General features: G+C 39.7%; 1 protein-coding gene across 8 annotated transcripts in view; it reads right to left on the bottom strand.

Annotated features, from left to right (window-relative positions):
* The window catches only part of CYRIA (CYFIP related Rac1 interactor A), a 53,019-nt gene extending 30,562 nt beyond the window's left edge, over nt 1-22,457 (bottom strand). For 2 of the 8 annotated variants that reach the window (XM_072331252.1, XM_072331253.1), the window contains exons 1-3: nt 22,335-22,449; nt 6,224-6,274; nt 3,880-3,948 (exon numbers count right to left, since the gene is read on the bottom strand). The gene's annotated coding sequence lies outside the window, so the exon portion shown is untranslated. Of the gene's footprint in view, nt 1-3,879; nt 3,949-6,223; nt 6,275-21,996; nt 22,221-22,334 lie in introns of those variants that run through there. The other 6 variants (XM_072331251.1, XM_072331256.1, XM_072331255.1 and 3 more) reach the window with 6 other exon arrangements.
* Nucleotides 22,458-23,136: the final 679 nt, after the last annotated feature.

The raw sequence follows: 23,136 nt of genomic DNA, 5'->3' as shown, positions 1-23,136 counted from the left end.
AAGCCATTTGAGTTTTGGATTCTGACTGAATCACACTCTGTTACTGCAGACAGAAATCCAATCCAAAGCTGCTGAAGCTGAGAAAGAGGTGGGTGCACTCAACTCTTTCTAAAACATACCTGGCAAAATACACAAGAATGAACTATATTTTCTACAGTACATTTCTTTACACATCTCCATGAAACACATTTATGCATTATATTTGTAAATATTCAATAACGAACGAAAGTAATCTGAGCTGAAAACTATTTCTTACATAGTTACACCTGATGCATTATACAACAAGACACCCTGCAAGCACAATAAATAGACAAAGATGTCACACTGATATGAAACTTTATCATCCTGCTTCCAAACTTTGAATTATTTTCTAGAGCATGTCTAAAAGGTATTCTAAAGTCCTGCTGCTCAGGTCCTCCTTCTATCATGGTACCTGAAAAGTCAGGAAAAAGTTACAATACTTGAGGTACTAAAAGCATGGTTCTTGTGAATAATTCATGCCAGAGACTGAGTTTAGATGGTTATTTTGGCACCTATGAATCAATCCTGACACCTTAAATGGCTTCAAAATGCACTGCTGGCATTGAAATCAATTGCCTGAATTTGATTAAATTAATGAAGGTGTTCTCCCAGTACTATTTTCATCTTAACAACTCACAACAGTTTTGGTAGAAAATGATCGTGTGTAATTTTTGTCAACTGTTTATGAGGAATTTTCCTACCATCCAAAGACCTGAAAAGTACCATCAACTTACATTTATCATGTTACTATTCAATTACGAAACTTTTCTGCCTGTTCTTAGAAAACAGGAAATTGAAATCCACTTTTTTCTCTTACCACTCCACATTCTCTCGACCCCCAAGGTCATTTCAAAAATGTTAATAGATACACATGAATATATACACACAAAAGCATTTCTGAGAACAGTTTAACAGAATCTTACAAAGAGTTGTAAGAGATACAGCTGATATTAAAAAGCCTACAAGACTTTGCACTAAGAGAAGTGGAAAATGTTATCATGCAAGACTTTCAGCACAGCTCAAACAGCTTGCAGCTATGACCACAAAGAACTGCTTCTGCTGCAGTAACATTTAGAAATGCTTTTGGGCTTGTTGTTGTTATATTAATATTTCATTCTCAGAAATTTATTTTGGGGAAATGCGTTTAGACGCTTCTACGGTCTGCATTTTGTCATTATCTCTCCTGACAATCAATCTTTCAAGTCATTAAAGGAATATTAAATGGGTTAACTTTGAAAAAATAAATCGTCTCAATGTCTGTAAAAGGTTTAAAATACCCCAAAAATTAGGACTTCAAAAAATTATTCGCGTAAAAAGATATATATATAAATATATATAAATATATATATATATATATTTTTTTTCCTACCAGTGGTAGTTCCTACCAAAAGAACGATGAACTACACTGTTAACTTTCTGTAGACTGAATCAAAAAAACAAACAAACCATAATCTAGTAAGTCTTCCTCATTTCACCTTTCTTCTTTCTCATTATTTCCTTTTATTTTACAGTATTCTTGTGGCATTTCTACAATTTCTCCCTTTGTTCTTCCATTCCACTTTTCCTGCCTTTAAGATTTCCTTGTCCTATACTTCAGCTTATCTCAGTCCCTCTCAAGGTGGATGGATAAGCCAATGAAGAACAGCCATTTTTGAGACTCTCTCCTCACCAGCACGGCAAGGTCATCCTTCACTTAAGGAGCTCAATGGGCCCTAAGTTAAATTTGAAATACTATCTTTGTAACATTTAACAGGTAGCACACTTGCATCATTCCAATTTTGAATCCTACAGGATTGTAACAAGACAGAAGCCTGGAAGGCCCTTTAAGGAAGAAAATAAAGGGTGAAAATGAAATGCAGCAATTTCATTAAGTCAGACTATGTTCTTTTCAAGAATCACATAATTAATTTGCAAGGTAGATATGATTAATTTCCTACAGTACAGAAGTTATCAAAGATGATTGGCTTACTTCATTCAATCTTATGTCCATTTCCACCATGGACCTGGGATTGTCCAACCACCTAGTGAAATGAGACTGGAATACTGTTTTTTAAACACGTTGCTTCCACTTTCAACAGAAACCTCTGTGGTCCTTAAATTAATGAGTCTTTAAACCTTCGAAGCTCCTCTGCAGGTGCTTTGCTGCTTTTGAACAATCATCCACATAATTAGTGAATACCTTTAATTTGATAGACTGCCACTGATTCCCTGGGGTCACTTGGGTACTGCATACCTGCTTTGATAAAAAGCCAGTCAGACTGCTGCCAGGTTGGGCTTGTTTTAACCTACCACAAATTAAAGTCTTTGTGGTTATCTGTCCACAGCAGCCCTTTCTGAATTAATGACAGTATGCACTAAAGCACGGCTTAAAGACTCCTCTCCATACTTCAAAATTTCCTTCTCTCCAAAACCACTGGATGAATAGTAATACTTCTTGAGACCTTACTTTCTTTAATTACTTGAGATATTAGTCTAAGTTTTTAAGCGCTATATAATGCAGCAGCCCAGCACAAATATCACATTTGCTTCATATTTCCCAACAGCATAGAACAGGCTGGCAAACAGCTGAATGCTGGGTCAGAATTGACAGAATTGATTCCAGCAATGTGTAGCCTTTGAGCACAGGAACCGTGACTGATACAGTCTTGGCTGTACATGAAGCATTACATTCAGCTTTCCATTCTGATCTTTAGAAGCTAAACGGGCATGACTTGCAATATTTGAGTACGAAGAAGAAAATCTTCTGTGATAACTGTCATGATTACATCTACCTATTAAAACCTTTTAGTTCTACTCTATCAACCTCTACTTCCTCCCAGGTTACTGCAGCTGATCACAACTTCTTCATCTTATTTCTCATGCATTAAACTTCTTTAAGCAGAGCACAAGCAAGAAGGATACATTAAAGCCAGTAAAACAACTTGACACCGCAAATACTAGCACTAATTTCCATGTGTCAACACCAGCACTTTCTATCGTGAGATGATTCAGTCTAAGCTGCCAGAAAACTAATATAGGCTCAACCTCAGTTCAAAAAAACCAAACCAGAAATCTTCTAGAAGGAGTCTGTTGCCTGTAGCACCTTCCGTGTGAGGAAAGGCTGAGAGACCTGGGACTGTTCAGTCTAAAGAAGGCTTGAGAGGGGATCTCATAACTATTCATAAATACCTGAAGTACAGGAGTCAAGTTGACTAGCGCACTCTTTTTAGCAGCATGCAACAATATAACAGACAATGTGCAGAAGTGGAACACAGGAGTTCCACAGTAGAGTAAGGAAGAACTTCTTTACTGTCAAGAGTGATGGAGCACTGGAACAGGATGGCTGCCCAGAAAGGTTGTGGAGTCTCCTTCTCTGAAGACATTCAAGACCTGCCTGTCTGGACAGCTATCTATGCAACCTGCTGTAGGAAACATGCTTTAGCAAGGAGGTTGGACATGATATCTGGAGGTCTCTTCTAACCCTTACAATTTACAAAAGTGAATCCTTCTAGAAGCTTTTGAAAATCACACAGATTTTCAGCAGCAAATTCCCTAAAGCCAAACATCACAGATGGAGACAGGTGATGATACTACAGAAGGGGCAGACAGAACTGAACCACCACATTTAATGGCAACCAGCCTACCAAGCAAGCACTTACTTCAACAGAAAATTAAATCCTATATATGATTAGAATATGAAAAATTGGTCACAGGAAAATAAAATTTAATCAGAAACGTTCTCTTATTCAATCTCAAGTAAAAGTAGACTCATTCTACCAAGACAAACACTTCATACACAGTAAGGTCTAGCTTATTGTATTCTTACAATCAGCATAAAAGAAAGGAGATACTTTACACAAACACTTTCTTATACCTTACCTGGAAATAAAGTAGTTCCAATTCACATTCGAAAATCCAAAGTGTTGATGCAAAACATTCAATGTCTGTCTGTCATGAAAAAAAAATTCAAGATTAAACATGAAAAAACTGCTTTTCCCTCTCTCTTCAGAAAAAAAAAACTTTTTTTACTTTAGAAGTAAATATACCAGATACTATCAATTGGAAACTGAAGTTATTATTTTAAAAATGAAATACGAAACATCCACAACTCTATAAAGTTATTCCATTAAAAAATCCTGCTGGGTTGAAATGGTCACATATTTAACTTAATTTTTCTGCTATGTAATTCTTCAGAACAAATTCAATTTGATTTGGATTTTATAACATGCGGTTATCAAGATTGCACAGCCATGTGCTCGCTGGTACTGTTAAGCATTACATTAAGAATTTAAAGAAATAATAATGAAATAATGAAAATAGCACATTTCCAGAACATTATAACAGCTAATCAGTGTACAGCTGAATGGCAGCTTACCTACTTGTGGCTATATGTATTTAGAGCAATATCTACCTAAAGTGATTTGAATTCATTTATGAAGTTCCCAGTCTTTTGAAATTTCCAAAATAAAGAATGAAATTTAAATGATCAACAGTGATCATTTTCTTTTGTAGTGGGAATGAAGCTGAGAAAAACACATGGGGACCAGGTACTTCATAAGGAACTTCATAGGGACAACTATTCCCAAGATCTGGCTCTTATATCACTTCTACAACTCTCTAAATCAAAGAATTTACAGCAGTACAAGTTTGCTCCAACTAAAAAGGTGAAACCAACTTAAGAGAAAGTAATCTGCTAAAGACAAGAAGTGAACTTTCTCTTCAAACATGCCATCAACATGGCGACTAAGGCTCCACAAACGGTCTTCATCACAAATATTCTCATTCACTATTCTGATGACTATGGAAAAATAGAAGTAGAGTTAATCAGGCCCATAAATCAGCTGAATTAAGTTTTGGTATGGAAAATGCTATGGTTCTCATAGAATTACTCAGATTGGAAAAGACCTTAAAGATCAAGTCCAACCGCAGCCTAACCATAGTACCCTAACAACCCTCTGCTAAATCATATCACTGAGCACCACATCCCAAACAGCTCTTAAACACATCCAGGGATGGTGACTCAAACACCTCCCTGGGGAGCCTATTTCAGTGTTTAACCACCCTTTCTGTAAAGAAGTGTTTCCTAATGTCCAACCTAAACTTACCTTGGCACAACTTGAGGCCATTTCCCCTCCTGTCACTTGTCACCAGTGAGAAGAGACTTGCCCTGCTCTCACTGTAAGCACCTTTCACTTATTGGAACAGAGCGATAAGGTCTCCCCTCAGCCTCCTTTTCCCCAGACTAAACAGCCCCAGCTCCCTCAGCCTCTTCTCATAGGGTTGATTTTCCAAGCCCTTCACAAGCCTTGTTGCCCTTCTCTGGAACTGTTCCAGTATCTCCATGTCCTTCTGTTGCTGTATTTATAAAGATATAATTACAAATGTATCTAATCTAACTATGGATTTTTGTTCAGTTCAAAACTTAGGAGTGTTTCAACACTTCACAAAGAAGAATTCTCCGTTGAAGCTCAGGGAGTGACATAGCACTTTTTTTCCTAAAACTAAATACCTCACTACAAAGTACTATAATTCATTATAAAGACAGATTAAATTAAATCAGAATGAAACACTAATTTCTCAACTCCAGCACCCACACAGAGAACTAATTACGAGTAACTCCTTTGAGTAAACAATCCTTTATACCAATTAGTAGCTGGTCAAGTCAAGGAACTCCCCTTCTCTAGGGAAAAAAAAATGTATTTTCAGCATTGCTTTATTTTGCTGCTGGCTGCAAATTCTCTCTGGTTCTGTAGCAATGGAGGGTATATAGAATTTATTTTTGAGTCAGTTTGACGAGAATGTGACCAAGAGCTGAAAAAAAAAATAGCAGAAGGCCTAAATAATACTTGTATTAACACTTCAAGAGAGATGAGAACAAATAACATTTTCATTCTAGGCCAATTCTGTCCCAAAGTCTAAACAGAAAACCTAAGAGCAACAGTGAAATGACTCAAAACAAACAGCGGTATTAATGAAAGAAAGTACACAGAGAGAGAAATTCTCATTTTTTGTTCCATAAAAAAAAAAAAAGAAAAAAGAATTAAAGCCACAAAGCAGGAATATTATGCCTGTGTAGCATTTCGAAAAGAGCAGTTAGGTGCAACAGTAAAACTGTGTAACAGACGCCTTTCAAAGAAGGTTGTGCATTCATTTATTATTTACGATGTTTGAATCTGCTCAACAGCTTCTGTGCAAGACTGAAAGTACCTGAACTGATTCCTACCTTGCTGAAGATGATCCGGAGCCTTCCTGGTACTTAGAGAGAGGCAGCAATCTGTGAATTTTAAGATTTGTTTTAAGAATAGTTATTAATGAAAGTTTCTATTAATTACTATGTAAAAATAAATTTAAAAAGTTACCTTAATGCCTTTAAACCATAATAATTTCCTTTTATTAAAAGATCAATGAGAACGTATCTTCTCTTCTGCATTACCCCCAACTAAAAGGTCAATTATCATAGTACAGCGCACCAGGATAGTGAACTACTGTTCCCAGGGTTAGTATACAAAAAAATAGTTCACACCCAGCTTAGGAAGGTTCTGTAGAGTTAAACTGGATGACTCTCAGCAGTTTTAACTGTCTCCATGGAGAGTTACAAGGAACTGAATAGTAGGAATTGATAAAACCTTTCTACTGTTTTAACTTCATGACTCGTGGGAAAGAAGCCAAGAAAGAGGAATCAGTGAACAGGCAAAACAGGAACACCCACGGACAGAAAAGAGTCTGGAAACACCCCACAGAACCCAGAAAACTACGATTTCCTCTGGAGCAATGATAGAGCAGCAGAAGTTTTTTGACCCTCCAGCCCTATAAGGCACAGACAGCACCAGCTACCATAATTTTCCACAACCTCTACTGATTAAAGATGCATGAAATCATCACCCCTTTCCTCTTGACCCGCTGACACTGAGGACAAGTCTGAAGGATTCAGTCACTTCAGCACTAAGTGAGCAACAATGGTAAAGTTTCAAAGAGGGTATCTGACTTTCAGCTTCACGTTAACTCCCAGCTACCAAGCGTTTAGCTACTTTCCAAACTTCATGTCAGTAAGAGTAACTGAAAAGCAGTCAAGCACCGATAGAGCAAGATTTATGGTACATAGAAACAAAACGATTCATTACACAGAATGAGAGAAAGTGAAGCTGATGGAATAGAAAGGATGAATACGGTAAGAAAGAAAAGGTAGAGTTTAGCTTTGAAAGTGCAGGTCCAGCACAGACTATTCTGACACAGTATTTACTTGCTTTGCGGAGGGGTAACAACAACAAAAAAGATCCTCGATCAGTTCGAGAAAGGAGAGGAAAGCATTTGATATATAAGCACCTTAACTCTAAACAAATACATTAATTAATCAATTAGAAATCTCATGCCAGAGTAGGCATCTGCAGAACTGTATTTATTAGACCCATCATCAGGAGAAATCAATTTGAAAAAGCAGAAATTTTCAGCCACTGATGCCAGAGGCAACACAGTTTAATTGAATTCACAATCCATTATCACGAGAAAGAAAAGAGAAGTGCCTTAGTGAGGGCAACAAGCTGCTAGATTCCCACTTCTTTTTGAAAGTATTAAATGAAAAGAGGACTACAAAGTTCACAGTTCAACAGTCAGCAACAACTACGTCCCTTCTAAATGTGGAGGATGAGTCACAATTCTACTAAAACATCTGAACAGAGATGTTTTTCAAGAAATTAATCACTTACAGAACAATTCATCCACATTAATTAAGATAAAGAATTGCTGGAATCGTTGGGAAAGGAAAAAAAAAAACACCAAAACCTAGTCTGTGTGGAATGAAGACCCGCTGTAAGAAATGAAAACTGATGAATGTTATGATGGAAGAACAGAAGATAAAACACATATGACAAACGTTAGGATTGCTGTACTGCAAAACAAATTAACCGGATTGTGTTTTAAAAAAAATCTCTATGTTCAGAACAGGAGCCATCCCTAATTGTGTGGGTGATGTGAACTGGAAACCTTGAATAGTATAGGCAAAAGTAAGCTCTCCTAAAACAGGCATAAAGTTTACTCACTAGAAGCTTACAGACTGGCTGGTCTAACACAGTTACTTAGGAAGTCCAAATACATTTTTATATAGAAAAAACAAGTTTTTGAAACAAAGCCCAGCATCTGTAATGAAGTACCTCCTGCCTGGCATAATCATGAAACAGCAACCATGCTGTTTACACTTACTGTTGTGTCTAAGTACAATGCAGTTACGAGCTGGCACTGTATGAGATTTTTAACAAAATATGCTCTATGTTGTGGAAGCCCTTTTAACCTTTTATAAAACTTATTCTGGATATCCAAATGTCTTTTGATCCTAAATTAAAAATAAAATAAAATAAATAAAAAATCAAATGCTTAGTGACAACAATGCCAGTCCAGTTTAGTAAAGCTAACACAACACAGGGGTATGCAACAAGCATGTAAAAAATAACAAGTAGATGCCAGGAGGCACATGTTGTTCAGCTAGCAATAAATGCATGGAATGGCCCGCGAGGCAGGTTTACTAAAACATTTGGGCTGATCGAGATGCCACTGAGTGGCAGAGAGAAAACAAATTCCTCTGATTGAAAGAGCTTCCAATGTTCTGATTTTGCTCTTTAACACAATGTTCCTTTAGAAGTGCAGATAACCAATCAGAGGTTGGTGTCAGAGTCTTCCAGAGGAGAGCCATAGGAATAATATGACACCACCTCAAAAATGTAAATAAGTGAGTATCAGTATATTCCCTGCAACACTGTGACTCAAATGAAGTGAACAAACATTTCTGAGCAACTGTTCTTTTCAGCATGAGAATTCTTGCATCAGGAAGAAAAGAAAGTTATCTTTCTCTTAACACCAGTGTAATAAAAATGCACAGAAGCAAATACACGCTGCTGCTTACTCATGGAACCTCAACAAAAAAAGCCGACCAGCCTGAATGCCAGTTTAAAGGAAGGGGGTCAGCAAGGAAGAAAAAAAATCACAGATTAACATAGAAGAAAAAGCCCTACCCTGCCTTGGTAAGACCTAGCAAGTCAATTTATCTCTAGTTAAAAGGCACTTAGGAAATGAAGCACAAAGTCAGAGCTATAGTCTGGGGACCCCGCTGGTGCTAACGCTTATTCCACAATCAGGGATTTGAGCAGGAACAGTCCACAACCAATTCAAACTTAAGGCAAAACACAGCTGTCCCTTTGAAAGTTTCCTGCTGTGTAAGAAATAATTAAGACTGTATGATCAGGATTCAGTAAAGCATTAATAGTAAAGATGCCAAGTTAATTCTACTTGCAAATACCGATTCAAGCATAGCTGCATCACAGAACAGGCTACAAAAAATTGCAGTTCCAAGCTGAAAAACTGGAGTTAGACAAGATGTTCTGAGAAATCAAATTCTGAATTGTAACAATGGAACCATGGTATTATTTCACATTTTAGAACTCATTTACTCAAAAAGTAGAAGGTACAAGTTCTAAAACGAAATTACAAATCTATTTTGTGGAAAACAAAAAAATTGTTTATATATAAATATATATGTATAGTGAGAAACACAGGCTTATTAAGACATTTGGTATTAATCTGGTATTATGTAAATACTGTGCAGGAAGATGAGGGATGTGGATGGCAAGATGGGGCTCTTAGGACAGTTCACACCACTAGCAGTATCTGCTCTGGGTTTTGATGCTCTCTCCACACGACCTCATCATCATCAATATCAGGAATTCCCAGCTCAGAAAGCAGCATCCACCACACTGTTGTCTCCCTGCGGACCAGGACCAGAGATTTCTAATTGTGGTCCATCCCAGGTGGAGAGACACGTGCTGAGTTCACCAGGCAGCCTTTACTACCCACACAGTTATTCCCAACAAAGAAGCTGGGAGACAGATGGAGACTACATTCAACCCGTAAGATATCAGTGGGGCCAGACTTCATTAAGACAATAGGTTGCTAATAGCTTTAATGCTGCTTAAAACAAATAAAGAAACCCACTAGTTTTTGCAGAATATGAAGTTAGACTTAGACCTCTTTGACAAGAGGCAATCAGACAAGTATAGAGAATTGAGACATTTTCTTCAGACAGATTCCCCTGGGAAAACTTAAATCATTCAAATTCAGGTTAGTATTAGCAAGTTGTTACTGCTACTTTGGTTAACAGAAGGCAAAGCTTAGGAAAGGGATAAGTTTTACACTATTATCAGGATATATGTCCTCTGGTCAGGGGACACTGCAAGTACCATCTGTTTACATTTAATTTCCTCATTTTAATTTAAAATGCCAAGACATTATTTTCCATATATATATTTTTTCTAAATATAACTTCCAAAATGACTCATTACCTGTTCATTCCCTTGGGCTTTTCTCATACAAACAATATGAAACTCAATTAATCTAAGGTTTAAAGTTGCTGTGGATTATTTTTCCAGCTTTAGACTGATTCTCAGCTTCAGATTTGACTGATTTTATCTCTTTGCAGAAACTCCTGCCGCTGCTTTCCCAAAGAAGCTCCCAAACCCTGGCTTCCTGAAAAGCAGGATCTGAGGCTGCAAATATAACAGAAAATAAATCAAAGCAGGACAAATAGCCATGCTTGGAGCTTGGCACCAGCTAGCATGGTACAGCTTGTGGCTGTACAATTAAAATCTTGTCCCTCCAGAACAGTCCGGTCAGATCCAAACAGCTTTTTGGAAATGGTCCACAATCTATACTAACCCCAGAACTATGCTTGGGCATGATGTGGGAGTGTTAGTTGGCAAAGGACAAAAGTGTGTCACGAACAGTACTAAAATTCTAACAGTACAAAGAGGCACATGCCACATTTATTCCTTATTTAGATCCCACTATAAACATGTATCATGATTATAGTTTCCAGTTGTTCCTGGAGAACTTCATTTTAGATTTTCATTCCATAAGTAGCCAGTGTACTTCAGAATCAACAGGTCACCTTCTCCAGGCACGATGGCTTCCAGTTCTAATCTCACAACTTCACCTAGGCTGCTGTTTTCAAATCAAGAAATACATGTAAAATAGTTGAGTATTTGTGTTACCAGGTGTACTACATGCAGTGCAGGTGAAAACTAGCACTCTCTAGGTTTTGGATTTACTTATGTTCAGGTAAGACTGAAGATGAGCACGTAACTTCTTCCTTTTAGCAAGCCTGGATCTCTGCCAGCAGAATACTGGTCCAGCCTGTCAGCGGGCACAAAGCAGGCACAGCTCTGCTGACAATAGCTGACGTGCAGCATCTGGGACTCTGCTTCTCCAACCTTGACCTGCAAGTCCTTGCCTGGTGGGCATGGAAACAGTTGATACACTTCACAAGTGTTTCATGAAAGAGTCTGCTGTGCTTTCTTCATTAATTCAGATTCACCGGTATCTTCGCAAATTTATTCTAAATCAGAAACTCCAAAAGTGTTGCTTCTCATGCAAATGCAAATCAAAAGCATTTACATTTGATTTGCATATAAAGTACCACAAGCAACAAGTCCTCGTGAGCACAACAAAAGCATATAAAATTTTTCGAAAGGAAAACGTTCACTACTATGGCACAAAGTGGACGTGAATGTGAGTGAGGAAGAACTGGTGTGTTTTAAACTTTGCACAGGTGTAAGCAACATTACCCAGTGTCAAAGATAATGAAAAATTACAGTGAGTGCAAAAACGTGCATATCTTTCATAACCGCATACCTATAAATCAGCCCAATTTGTGCTCCTCCCAGTCTCAGCTCTGCTTACCTTGAAATAGCCTTAAAAACATAGAGGCATTGGCAAAACTGCCTACTATGCTGTGAAACCACAACCCATTGTTGATACTCATCGGACCACTGGCTGTCAGTCCAGTTCACTGAGTTCTGAAATACCAAGTTATTCTCATTGTCCTCTGCCCAGTGTAACAGTTCCAGACACTCAACTCCTCAATGCCCATTTACCTGGCAGTGCTTTAATTGTAGAAACTTAAGCTACAGGTGCTTTTGTCCTACAAAGTTATAGAAGAGATGCTTTGTCTACCCCAGCAGTGACAGGAGCAAATTCTGTAAGTACATGCACAAAGACTGGGACTCCAGATCATTCAGAAGAAACAATAAAAAAAACCCTAAAACACAACAAAAGCCATACCACATAAGTGAAGTAACAAACTCATTAAATCTCAGTGACAATTGCATTGCTGGCATGAAGCAGGCATCTGTTTCTCACAGATTTTGGCTTAAATCCTAGTTCTGATGTGGAAAAAATGTATTAAACCAGCTTGTCAGAAAATGGGATTTAACTCCAAACTCCCCATGGCCCTTCTTCTCTGTTTGCTCTGACATGCAGACCAGAGTATCTACAATGACACTAGAAAAAAGACAAAGCTATGAAATAACCACTCAATACCAGTAACTTCTTTTCTCCAGTTGCCTTCGGACTCCCTGAAAAAAGTTTCTGTTCCATGAAAAAGTAAATGTTTAGGTCAAAGAGCTCTACTTATCACAGCTGTGAAAGAAATGAATATTTTGGTTTACACAGGTAGATCCATTCTGTTGTCATTTCTAATAAAGCATGTTGTGTTAGACTGAGCTTGATGGAGGCTAATTTAGATGCCTCCATTGGTTCAAAGCATCAGCAAGGAAAGAGAACGTACAACTGACTGGAACCAAATTAAATCAATACTATGGATTGACTTGGAGTTGGCTTTGAAAGTACATTCAGGAGATCAGCAGGGAGCATGGCTGGAGTTGACGGATTAAGTTCTGGCTGCACACTTTGATACTGAAACATAAAAAAAAGCTGAACGCTACCTGGTAAATCAAGGCAGAAGCTTGGTGGCACTTTAGAGTTGTTATTTGTCTTCATTCTGTGGTGATAAAGTTGCCCTCAAAGTGAGGATGATTGTTTTTGTTAGAAAGTGTCAAAAAGAAAACAGACTGTTGCTGAACGTTCATGCGCTACTGCAGGGTAAGTGGGCACAAGACCTCTGGTCCTAGAAAAACATCAAGACTTCCAGATTGATTTCTGGGCAAGACTTCAGAGAATCCCCTGAATATTGTTTTCTAGAGAACTGGACAATAAACGTTTAACAGTGCAAAATTAAGCAGTAAACTTAGGCATGCCTGTCTACAGTCACTGGCACAAGATGGGAGAATAACACACAGTCATTCCTTTAATCACCAGCAGGAAAGGAACATTTCTGCAGGTTTGGAGGACAGCCTAATCCCAGAGAAATGTGTTTTTTTCTTATTCTTCATTCTAAATTCATTTATATTCAGCCTTCCTTTAGCATCTCTCATCCATGTAACATATACATACAAAAACAAAGTGGAAAGAAACACCAAAAAAGTAATTTGAAGAATGAAATGTTTTATTTCAATGTCAGTTGAAGGGAACACTACCATGTACTCTGACAGTTATATGAAATTAAACACAGAAAGCAGAATGTCCAATAGAATGTCAAACAGCGCAAGAAACAGAGCTACCTGAATAATCTCCCCCCAACTCCTCCTTCTGTGATCCTCTCTCTGAAGCAAGTCATATGGCAGCACTTTTCTCCTTTTATGGGCAAAAAAAAAAGGAGAAAGGAAGTCAGCTCCACAAGCAGGACTGCACTGCCACGTGAACTGAGAAGCTCAATGCTGTAATGCTACTCACTCCTCCCTACCAAAGTGAATTAAGAATATATACCCCAAAAGAGGTGTACATTGAATCAATTGCCATTTACTTATGGCATACATAATTACGTCACAAAATAGTTCATGCTTACTGGACCAGAGAGTATATTAAAAACTGGAAGAGAGAGGTTGTGTAATATATTTGTATTAGCTTATCTAATATCTTCTTTCCTTGCGTGAAAGTCCTTCCATTAGCATATGAATGTCTTCTTTTGGAAACAGCTGTAGTGATAGTATGACTCAGAGCAGCAATTAAAATGCATTCCTGTGAACTATCGTATTTTCTACTCATAATTTTCTCTATGCTTTGTAAACTGCCTTTGTGCCCATCACGCATTCCCAGTTTTTTGCACTTCATTTTTTATTCAGCACTAAACATGGGTCTAGAGGGCAGAGGTGGAGAAAGGTACAAAAGATGTGACTTGCAGTTTGGCCTTTTCAAATGTACTGTTGAAATATAATTAGCACAAAACTCAGGAAAGGTAAACGACGTACAATACTCCTTATTTATCGAGTGAAAAGGCAAAAACGAAGCACATGAAAAAAAAACCAAACTCAAACCTATGTTGGTCTTCTATCAATAGGAAGAAAGAAATCACTGCTAATCGAAACAGCTAAGATTCTAAATTGTAAGACAGGACTCCTACCTACAAAAATCTAAAGAATCAAGATATAAAAAAAGCACATTTCCTCATCACGCACAGGTAATGAGATCAAGAAGCTGTAAGAATTCCCATTTCCTCTCCAACAGGCAGCTGGGCACATCACTCAGGCCAGCTGGGTAGCAGACACGCTCTGTGCAATCAGGTACTTAATTTGGCAGCCTCACACATACCTGCCGTTGATTCAGAACCACCTTCTTTTCCTCAGCTGACGAGAAACCATTCCAAGCTTTATTTGACTGCTTTGCTTGGAACTCACCCTGAAAACAACTGAATTCAATTACTTGAGTTACTCTTGCTGGGTTACAGCCCACGCACTGAAATTAATAACACAGATAAGCACTGGCCAGGTCAGTCTCTGTCCTTAAGGTTTTTTTTTTGAAGGAAGGAAGGAAACAGTCTTCCCAGTTATCAGATCACTATCAGGTCAGATCAGATGGCCAAAACAGAAGAGTTCTGGAAGGAGTTTAAAATAATCCAGTTTATATTTATTTACTTATTTATTTTTAAGTCTATGAAGTTCACTGACAAAACAGCTTATCGCTGTTATTACATGGAAAATGAAATTTGTTAAAAATGCATATACATCTTGGTATACTGTTAAAGATGATTATTATTTACTCCTGGGAAGCATTAAGGTGTCACCAGTAGGTACTTAGTTTTTGATAAGATGCTTTTTCAGTACAAAGCATATATTTTTAAAAAGTAGTATTATAACGTGTAGGTGTCCCTTTGCCTTATAAATATATTAGACAACACTGAATAACTGCAGTTGCAGGAGTACAAACACTTTATTACGATTGTGGTGAGTCAGACGCCAGGATTTGGCAGCCCACAGTGTTCCTCAGCAGCAGAACAAAAGGGGATTTTTTAGGCGGATTTACTTTTAGTTCAGTAAAGGACAACATGATACTGTCTGTGCTGTAATGAATCAAAACCACAGAAAAACAAAGGCCTAAGTAGTCAGACCACAATCATTTTCATCTCACGGTATAAACATGGGCTGAAAGATTATCCATACTTCTAAGGGCTGTCATATGTATGTTCTCTCCATGTCTTCTGGATACAAAATTTAATAGTGCAATGCCTAACTAGTTGCAGAAACACAAAACTGCTCTACAGGAAGCATGTCCCTGGAATACTTACACTTTCTATTTTCCTCTTGAATACAAAAGGTGTTGATAAAAAAAAAAACCAACATCACTTAATGTTTTGTAACATCTTCTCTAATTAAAAATATAAACCCTTCAGACCTCAGCATTGCACTCCAACAAGACCTCTAATGTATTCAGAGCACGAAACGCATTTTGAGAGACTCATTTTCCAGCTTCCCAATCATGCTCTCATTTGGAATCACAAACTGTCCTCACAGTAATTGATATTAGAGAGCTCTGCTTTCTTATAGTATTTTGAGAGGATGAGAAAAGTGCTCCAGTCCTACAGGGTATTTATGCTTTAATAATATAAATACAGGAAAAACTGTTGCTAAATGCCAGTTCCCATTTCCTCCCCTGCTTCTCCTGCTAGGAAGATGGCTTTCTTACTTCCAGAAATTTCCAAAGATGCCTAGATTCATCATGAAATGCTTAACTAAAGGCATCGCCAGCAGTCTAAAGATGCTCCTTCAAGTAAAGCATTGTAAATCTGTCAAACGATGCAGTACAAAAAGTCAGACTATGTATATGTGGATGGGAAGAAGCATAACTGATACAAAATGAGATACAACAAATTCAACTATCTAGTCTTCTACAACCTAAACAGGTTTGCACTGCTGAGAATTATTATAGTATGTGTATCCCCTCCCCCAATTCCCAGAACAGAAAACCTCCAAAAAAATTAGGAACAGCTAATCATCTGTACCAAATAACAAACCAACACTAAATACCACCATACATCTCTTACGATGGCTACTCAAACACAATTCTGGAATCAACTGACATGAGAGTGGATTACATAGATCAGCTCCATAGTGGCACCACCACTCAGCATTTCCATATCAGCTAACAACTGATAGTAATGAAGTTTTGCCCCACAGCTCCCCATTATTGATATGTATAAGAGAAACCAGAAGATATACTTCTCCAACCATTAACCTCCCAGAATTCACATGGGGTTGTTGCAAAATGAAAATGAGAATGATCAGGCTGTGTACAAAATACATGGGCAATAAAGAAAACAGAAAGTACGTTTTCTTTGGAACGCCTTTGAAAAACAAGAAAAACACCCTTTCCCACTACTTCCCAATGTAACCACATTCAGCCTATAAAAGAGTAATCTCAATACACAGCAGTCTTTAGAGTTTGTAACTAGATGCTTTTTTAGATCCCTTTCAATGCAGGCCATTCTATGATTCTAGACTACAGGGCTCAGTTCAGCTGTGTAGCCAACTGGTGCCAAATGAAATATCCTCAGCATCAACTTATAACACCCTGCCTGCCCAGCAGACATTACACCAAGCAGTTCTCGAATCTTCTACCCACTGATGGATACAGTGGACATCATAAAGCATCTCAGATGACTTTGTCAGGCAACTGAATCAAACTATATTCAAATTATGTCCTAACTCCAAAATAAAGACTTTTTTTTTGGAAGGTCATCATAGCGCACTTGCCAAATTCTGGACTTTTCTTAGATTTACTAGTTCACATGAGAATAGAAGCACAAAAATGAACTCCCGTGAGAATTCTAATCATGGCTACAGTAATTTCAGTTATGAACTTTAAGTAACTGGGATAGTAAGCAGGAAGCCCTCTAACCTAACAGGAAACGAAGTTGAGAAGCCTGCAGTTTACACTTGGAAGCTCAAGAGGTGTGTTATGAAAAAGAAAACAAAAACAAAAACGAAAAAACAAACCAAAACGGGGTTTTAAAACCTTCAAGTCTCCCCTGGGGTGAAGCAGAGAGTCATCCCTTTCAATAGACTGATGAGGGAAGGAGTCACACAGTTCTGAAGTTTCAGAAGAGCACAGCAAGAGCACACCCTGGAGCACCATTGAGCAATTTAAAAACATCAGCAAAGCTACCACGGAGGAAGTAAAAGCACCAGCTGGTAAGTGGTCTTGGGGCCACAAGGCTGGCTCACAGTCACACCTCCATACGCCAGGGCAGAGCCAACAGACCACTGTTCTAGACTACTCCCAGTGATGGTATGAAATTGAGTATTTCCTGGATTAACGAATGAAATACCCATGGCAATCAGATTTCCCTCACCTCAGATGAATGTCTTGATCGCACAACGTCACCCTCCCTGTGGCCTAATTAACACCACTGCAAGTGAAATAAAGGTTTCTTACCACACTACAGGACAGCTTATGAGATGTTGTCTGCCATACTCTCTCAGGAAGATATGGGCTTAACTTACTTCAAGCTGGAAAGTGGATAATAGAAACAAGCTTGCACCTCATAGTTAGTTGATGCACCTAATGCATCAATGAACATAACGAGCAGAAGGAAGAGAGGAACATCACTACAAATTCTTCTTCCTTTAGTTTAAACAAATAGTTTGCACATCTTATTTATTTCTTAGCCAAACAAAACTTTCAGATCCAGTGGGAACACTCCTGTCTGCAGGTGCCAAAAGCAGTTGGGTGCAAGAGATGCCGCTCTCTAGAACAGTTCCGATGGTCACAGTTCTGAATGGATGCATAAATGAAGCTCGATGTTTCTCATTTTCTCTACAGAAAAAATACAGACAGCAGAATGCTTTCACACATGAGTTTAGGACATCTAATTGTAAAATAGGCCGCTCAAATAATTTATGAACTCAAGCTGTAATTCAAGAAGGAGAAAGACTTTCCCTCCAAAATTCCATAAATTATATACATATTTGTATCTAAAAGCTTCTAATAATGGCTTGAATGTGTGTGAACCAGAGTCCTACTGCACAGTACAGGATTGCTGCTACCTAAAAAAACAAATAAACCAGTACAGATCTACACATAGCCCAAACACCAAACCACCTCTACAGTATTATTAAAGTGCACAAACTCCAGCACCCAGATATGACTCAGTCTTTCAGAGCTCACCACAGATAAACAGGGGACCAAACACCAGATCCCAATATCATAAAATACATTCCATCATATAGTCCATATATGACAACTCCAATGATACACTGATGCTGTTCAACAGATGTAAACTCACGGATTACATTTATAAACTCAAGACTGACAAAACCAGAGTGGCATTTGTGGTAGGCATAAATAACACCACGTGCTGCATCGCTGCTGGATCCTTCAAAATGAATTGCTCGCATTTTAGAAGATTCACAGATCTCTTCACAGACTTATTCAAAATAGGCTCGGGCATTAGCTCCACTTTTTGCACTGACATTCATTCAACCTGTGCTCGTAAAAGTCATTGCCACTCCAAACAGCCCCTCAGAAATATTATAATGAACAGGGAAAAAAGAGTCTAAGATTCACAGAAAGTTCTCACAGAGCACTGGCTGTGCCCTCTATTGACAGGTTTGTCAGTCAGACTAGAATATTTCAGCTGTTGGATTGCAAAAATAACTACTCTTGAATTACAGTAAGTCTGGAAATGTGAAGATACTGCTCATGAGATTACTTCTAAACATTTTAAATCCATAATAATAAGTACAAATCCTTTAGATATCAGCGTGTCAGTGCCCCCCCAGCTCATATCCATCTTACAATTTGTTCTATTTCTGGTATTTTTGCCATACAAGCAGTGATTGCTACCAAATCTTCAATCTTTATCGAACTGTATACCAGGGCAGAAAAATAAGATGAATAAAATAAATAAAATATATGATAAATGATAAAACAGAAGAATGGTAAAATCAGGACTTCACGCGAATGAAGACCTATACATCTCACACCATTCGCACTGCACTCATCATCATTCATACGTGAATGCCTAGCAGCTTCTATTACAGTTTTAATTTAAACAGCAAAATTCAAATTTATGACCGTGTTTTTGCAACTCTCAAGCTGTCCCATATATTAAATATTTTAATTCATGCCTCTCAAACTGTTTTCTCTGATTTAATGCTACTGTTTTGCATTCACAGATAATGTAAGTAGAAAGCGCTGCTAAAAGATTGATTGATAATACTGAAACAGATCCAAATACATACTGAATTCATTACACAGGAAACACTATGAGGTTTTGGCTTCCCCAGATTCATATGTATTATTACTGTGCATATTCCTCTGCCCATTGATTCTACAGCTCATACTGACATAGTAAGTCTGCTTCCAGGGATTTAATAGAAGACTTAATGATGTCTGGATTGCATACGAGTTCTGGATTTAAAACATTATTTTTCTGTTCTGTATAAAATGTGAACTGAATGATCAAGTTCATGTTCTCCAATGTGCATCATGCATCTGGTACTAAAGAATGCCAGTGATTCCACAAAGCCAATTTAGTTTCCCTAAAAATTCCAATTAAGATGGTATTTGGAAATATATCTAGAGAATCAATTAAAGAAGTCTCATTTAAAGTGCCTGTACACCTACATAACATGATTTCTGATAGAGTATGAGAAACATAATTCATCTAAACTATGTCTATATTTATATACATTTGTAACCACTAATTTTGTGTAACACATAACCTGTAGAAACCTGCAACATACTGCAGCACATGCAACTCTTTGACATCTTTATGAGACTACCAAGCTGCTGAGGATGACATATTTTAACCTGACAAAACTGTGTTAAAAACAAGGTTAGGAAGACAAACTAAGCATTATTAATAATGAATTATCTTCCCAATACTTTAAAATACACTAACAGACTCACTATTATGGCAAAATGGCACCTGCTGACACTAACTATGAAGCAGTATCCAAGATCTTCACCATATTCCTTTGTGAATTAATCAAGTATTTTTCATTCCAATTACTGACATACATTGTCTTCTTAATTCCCTGTGGTTTGCTTATTTTTTGTTTGCAATAAAGAATTTCACAGGCATACGTGACTGCGTAAACAGTACATGGGGACAGTGAAAAGTACAGAGCAGAATACAATAACATTTTGGACATTCATTAAGATACTGTGCAAATAATCCAGAGAGCCTCTGTTATGCTTGCTATAGTTTACATCTAAGTGAAACCTTAACATTCAGGTACTCTACACTGTAGTGTTCAACATGCAGCCAAGGAATTTTATTCTTAGCTGTTACCTTATGTTCTTCATAAACTTAAGTCAAGCCTTTCATGCTAACCCCTTCATCTGTACTTTCATTTCATTAAAACATTTTTAAGATCTAATCTAGGAGAGTGAAATTCAGGAGCTGTGGCACTTTATGGTATGTTTTTATTTTGGGCCTGGTGAGGAGGCGGTGGCTTACAAGAACGTAGAAAGCAGAATCCAACATAAGCAATTGCCAAGTTTATTCCTTAAAAAAACAAAACAAAACAAAAAACCCACCCAAGATTATGCTGTTCATATATACGTTATAAAGATATAAAAAACAGCATATTAAATATCATCTTAGTTCTTCTCTATACAGCGTGAGTTGGTGTATTTTCATACACCAGTGCTGGGTGTGCAGGGTTTTCTACCCACAGGGCAACCTCTTGTCACAAGCACATTTCATTCCAGCTCTCCCCACCTAAGCAGAGCTCACAGTCATTTTCAGTTTTTTTTCCTGACCTTGCAGATGGCGAGGAGAAGAAAAGCAAAGCAAAAACACCCCTGTCCCCATTTATCCTTTCCACACACGCACTGCCTTTAGGAGCTGGTAAACAACAACCAAGTGCAAACATCATCTGTATGGTAATGGAGAGCTACCAGAAACAGGCTGGGAACCAGGCACATCGCTGCCCTCAACAACAAGCACTGGAAGGATGTTAAGTTCTTTCTGTATTTCTCACGAATTATGAAGTGTTTGCTTTTGTCCGGTGGCACAATATATTACCAGGGCCTTAGCGTAACACTACCCAGAGAAATAAAATTAAAGCTAAACTGTCTTGAAATTAAATTAGGGATGAAGAAATGCAAGCACGGTATCTGCTCAGTGTAACACAGCACAGCGGTTCATATGATGAGATGAATATTACAGAACGTGATTTTCCTCTGCTCTCACGTCTGGCTTTCGAAATGGACCATCTAGGAAGCCGCGCTCAAGGCACGGCCAGCAGCTGCCGCCCAAAGTTTTCAGCAGAACCCAAGTTGGGCGTGCGATCCCCCTGCCCCCATCTGCAGCACCGCGACCTTTTGTTCCGGTCGCGTTTCGAGCCCCTGTCACAGCCCGGCACCCGGCTCGCCGCCGTCTGCCCGCGGCCAGGTGTTGCAGCCCGGCCCAGCCTGTAGGCAGCAATGGAACCGCGGATACGCTCCGGAGAGAGCGCCTCGTACGAGGCGAGCCCGCCCACCCCTCACCTCCCCGCCCGGCCCCGCTGCCCGGGCTGGCAGCGAAGCGGCGCGTTCCGAGGCAACAGTTGGCCGCTTCCTCCGGCATCGCCGCTGCCCCCCGGGACCGCCCGGACAGCCCTCCCGAGAAGGGAGGAGAGGGGCGGCCGCGGGCCTAGGGCTAGGCTGAGAAGGGGGCACAAAGGCGGCAGCCTCCCCCTACCGCCCTTCGGGGAAGGCAACACCCGATCGGAGATCAAAATAACGCAGGGGCTCCGTGGCTCCCCACTTCGCTCCCACCAAGGGTGGGGGGGGCTTCTTCCCACCCGAGGGCACCGCCTCAGACCCCACCGGGGGACGAGGGACCCGTCTTACCTGAGCCGCTCGTCGCCCGTACCCGCCGCGGTGACCCTCGTCCATCCCCCGCGCTTCACAGACAGCCGCGGCGCGGCCCAGCCCTGCCCGGCCCAACGCCGCACTCTCAGGCCCGCCCCGCGGTGGCTGCGTGCTGCTCCCGCCAGCTGTCGGCCCCGGGCGGGCGCGGCTCCCCCGGACCCGCCTCCCGCTGCTGAGGGGGGCGAGGCGCGGGAGAGGAGGACAGGGCCTGCGGGCTCAAGTGAGGGGAAACGCGGAGTTCCGCACCTCTGCGTAGCCCTTCGGCAGAGCGCTCCACAAACAGCGGCCGACCTGCCCGCCTTGCCTCAGGCACTCACCGCCGTGTCACCTATGTTGTTTCTGACCCATATCTGCCTCGCTTTGCTCGGTTCCCAGGCCGTCTCCTTCCCCTTTGTGGGCTCTCTTTCAGTGTGTGAATGTTCGAGTTCAGCAGGGCTGCAAATACTCTTTTTTTTTTTTTTTTGGCTTCGCAGAAGTCAGTACTTCCTCAAGATGTCAAAAGCAGATCTGAGCCCATTCGCAGCTCGTGAAAATGTTTTGTACTTCCTCTTGCTGCTGGGAGGGTTAAGTAAGGTTAAAGCTGTGAGAGTGGCTCTGCGCTTGGTTTCCCCCTTCCCCAAAAGCCAGTCTGAGTCATTTACAGGAAGAAAGAAACCAAAAACAGCCTGCAAGTAACAGCGCTGGGAGTACAGCGCAGAAATAGCAGGTTATTTGTTCACACCAAGGCTTATGCTGCTGAGCTCTGTAAACGTGAGAAGCCATACGCTGACCACAATGCCTGTGTCACAGTGCCATGGAGCCAGGAGCTCACAGCTGTGCGCTGACTGGAGAAATGTGTCAAAGCCGGGGCCTGTGCCACCCAGCAGGTGTGACTCAGGTTATGGGGAGGCCGTCAGTGTGTAGGATGCTCTGCTGGGCCAGCTCTGATGCCTTTTGCACCAGAGCAGTGTCCTGGGCAGCAACACTTCCACACAGTATGCATTCAGGTATTTTTGAACTACACTTTTTGGGTCTGAAAATTCCCGATTTTCCAGTTAGGAATTAGTCCGTTTAAAGGCTCTGCTACAGTGACACGTATTTAATACAACTATCCCTACAGCATCCAGCTCAGTGGAGCAC

Source organism: Excalfactoria chinensis, chromosome 3, assembly GCF_039878825.1.
Source record: "Excalfactoria chinensis isolate bCotChi1 chromosome 3, bCotChi1.hap2, whole genome shotgun sequence".
Lineage (NCBI taxonomy): Eukaryota > Metazoa > Chordata > Aves > Galliformes > Phasianidae > Excalfactoria > Excalfactoria chinensis.
Note: the sequence above shows the minus strand (reverse complement) of the source record. Positions and strands in the feature narration are given on the sequence as shown.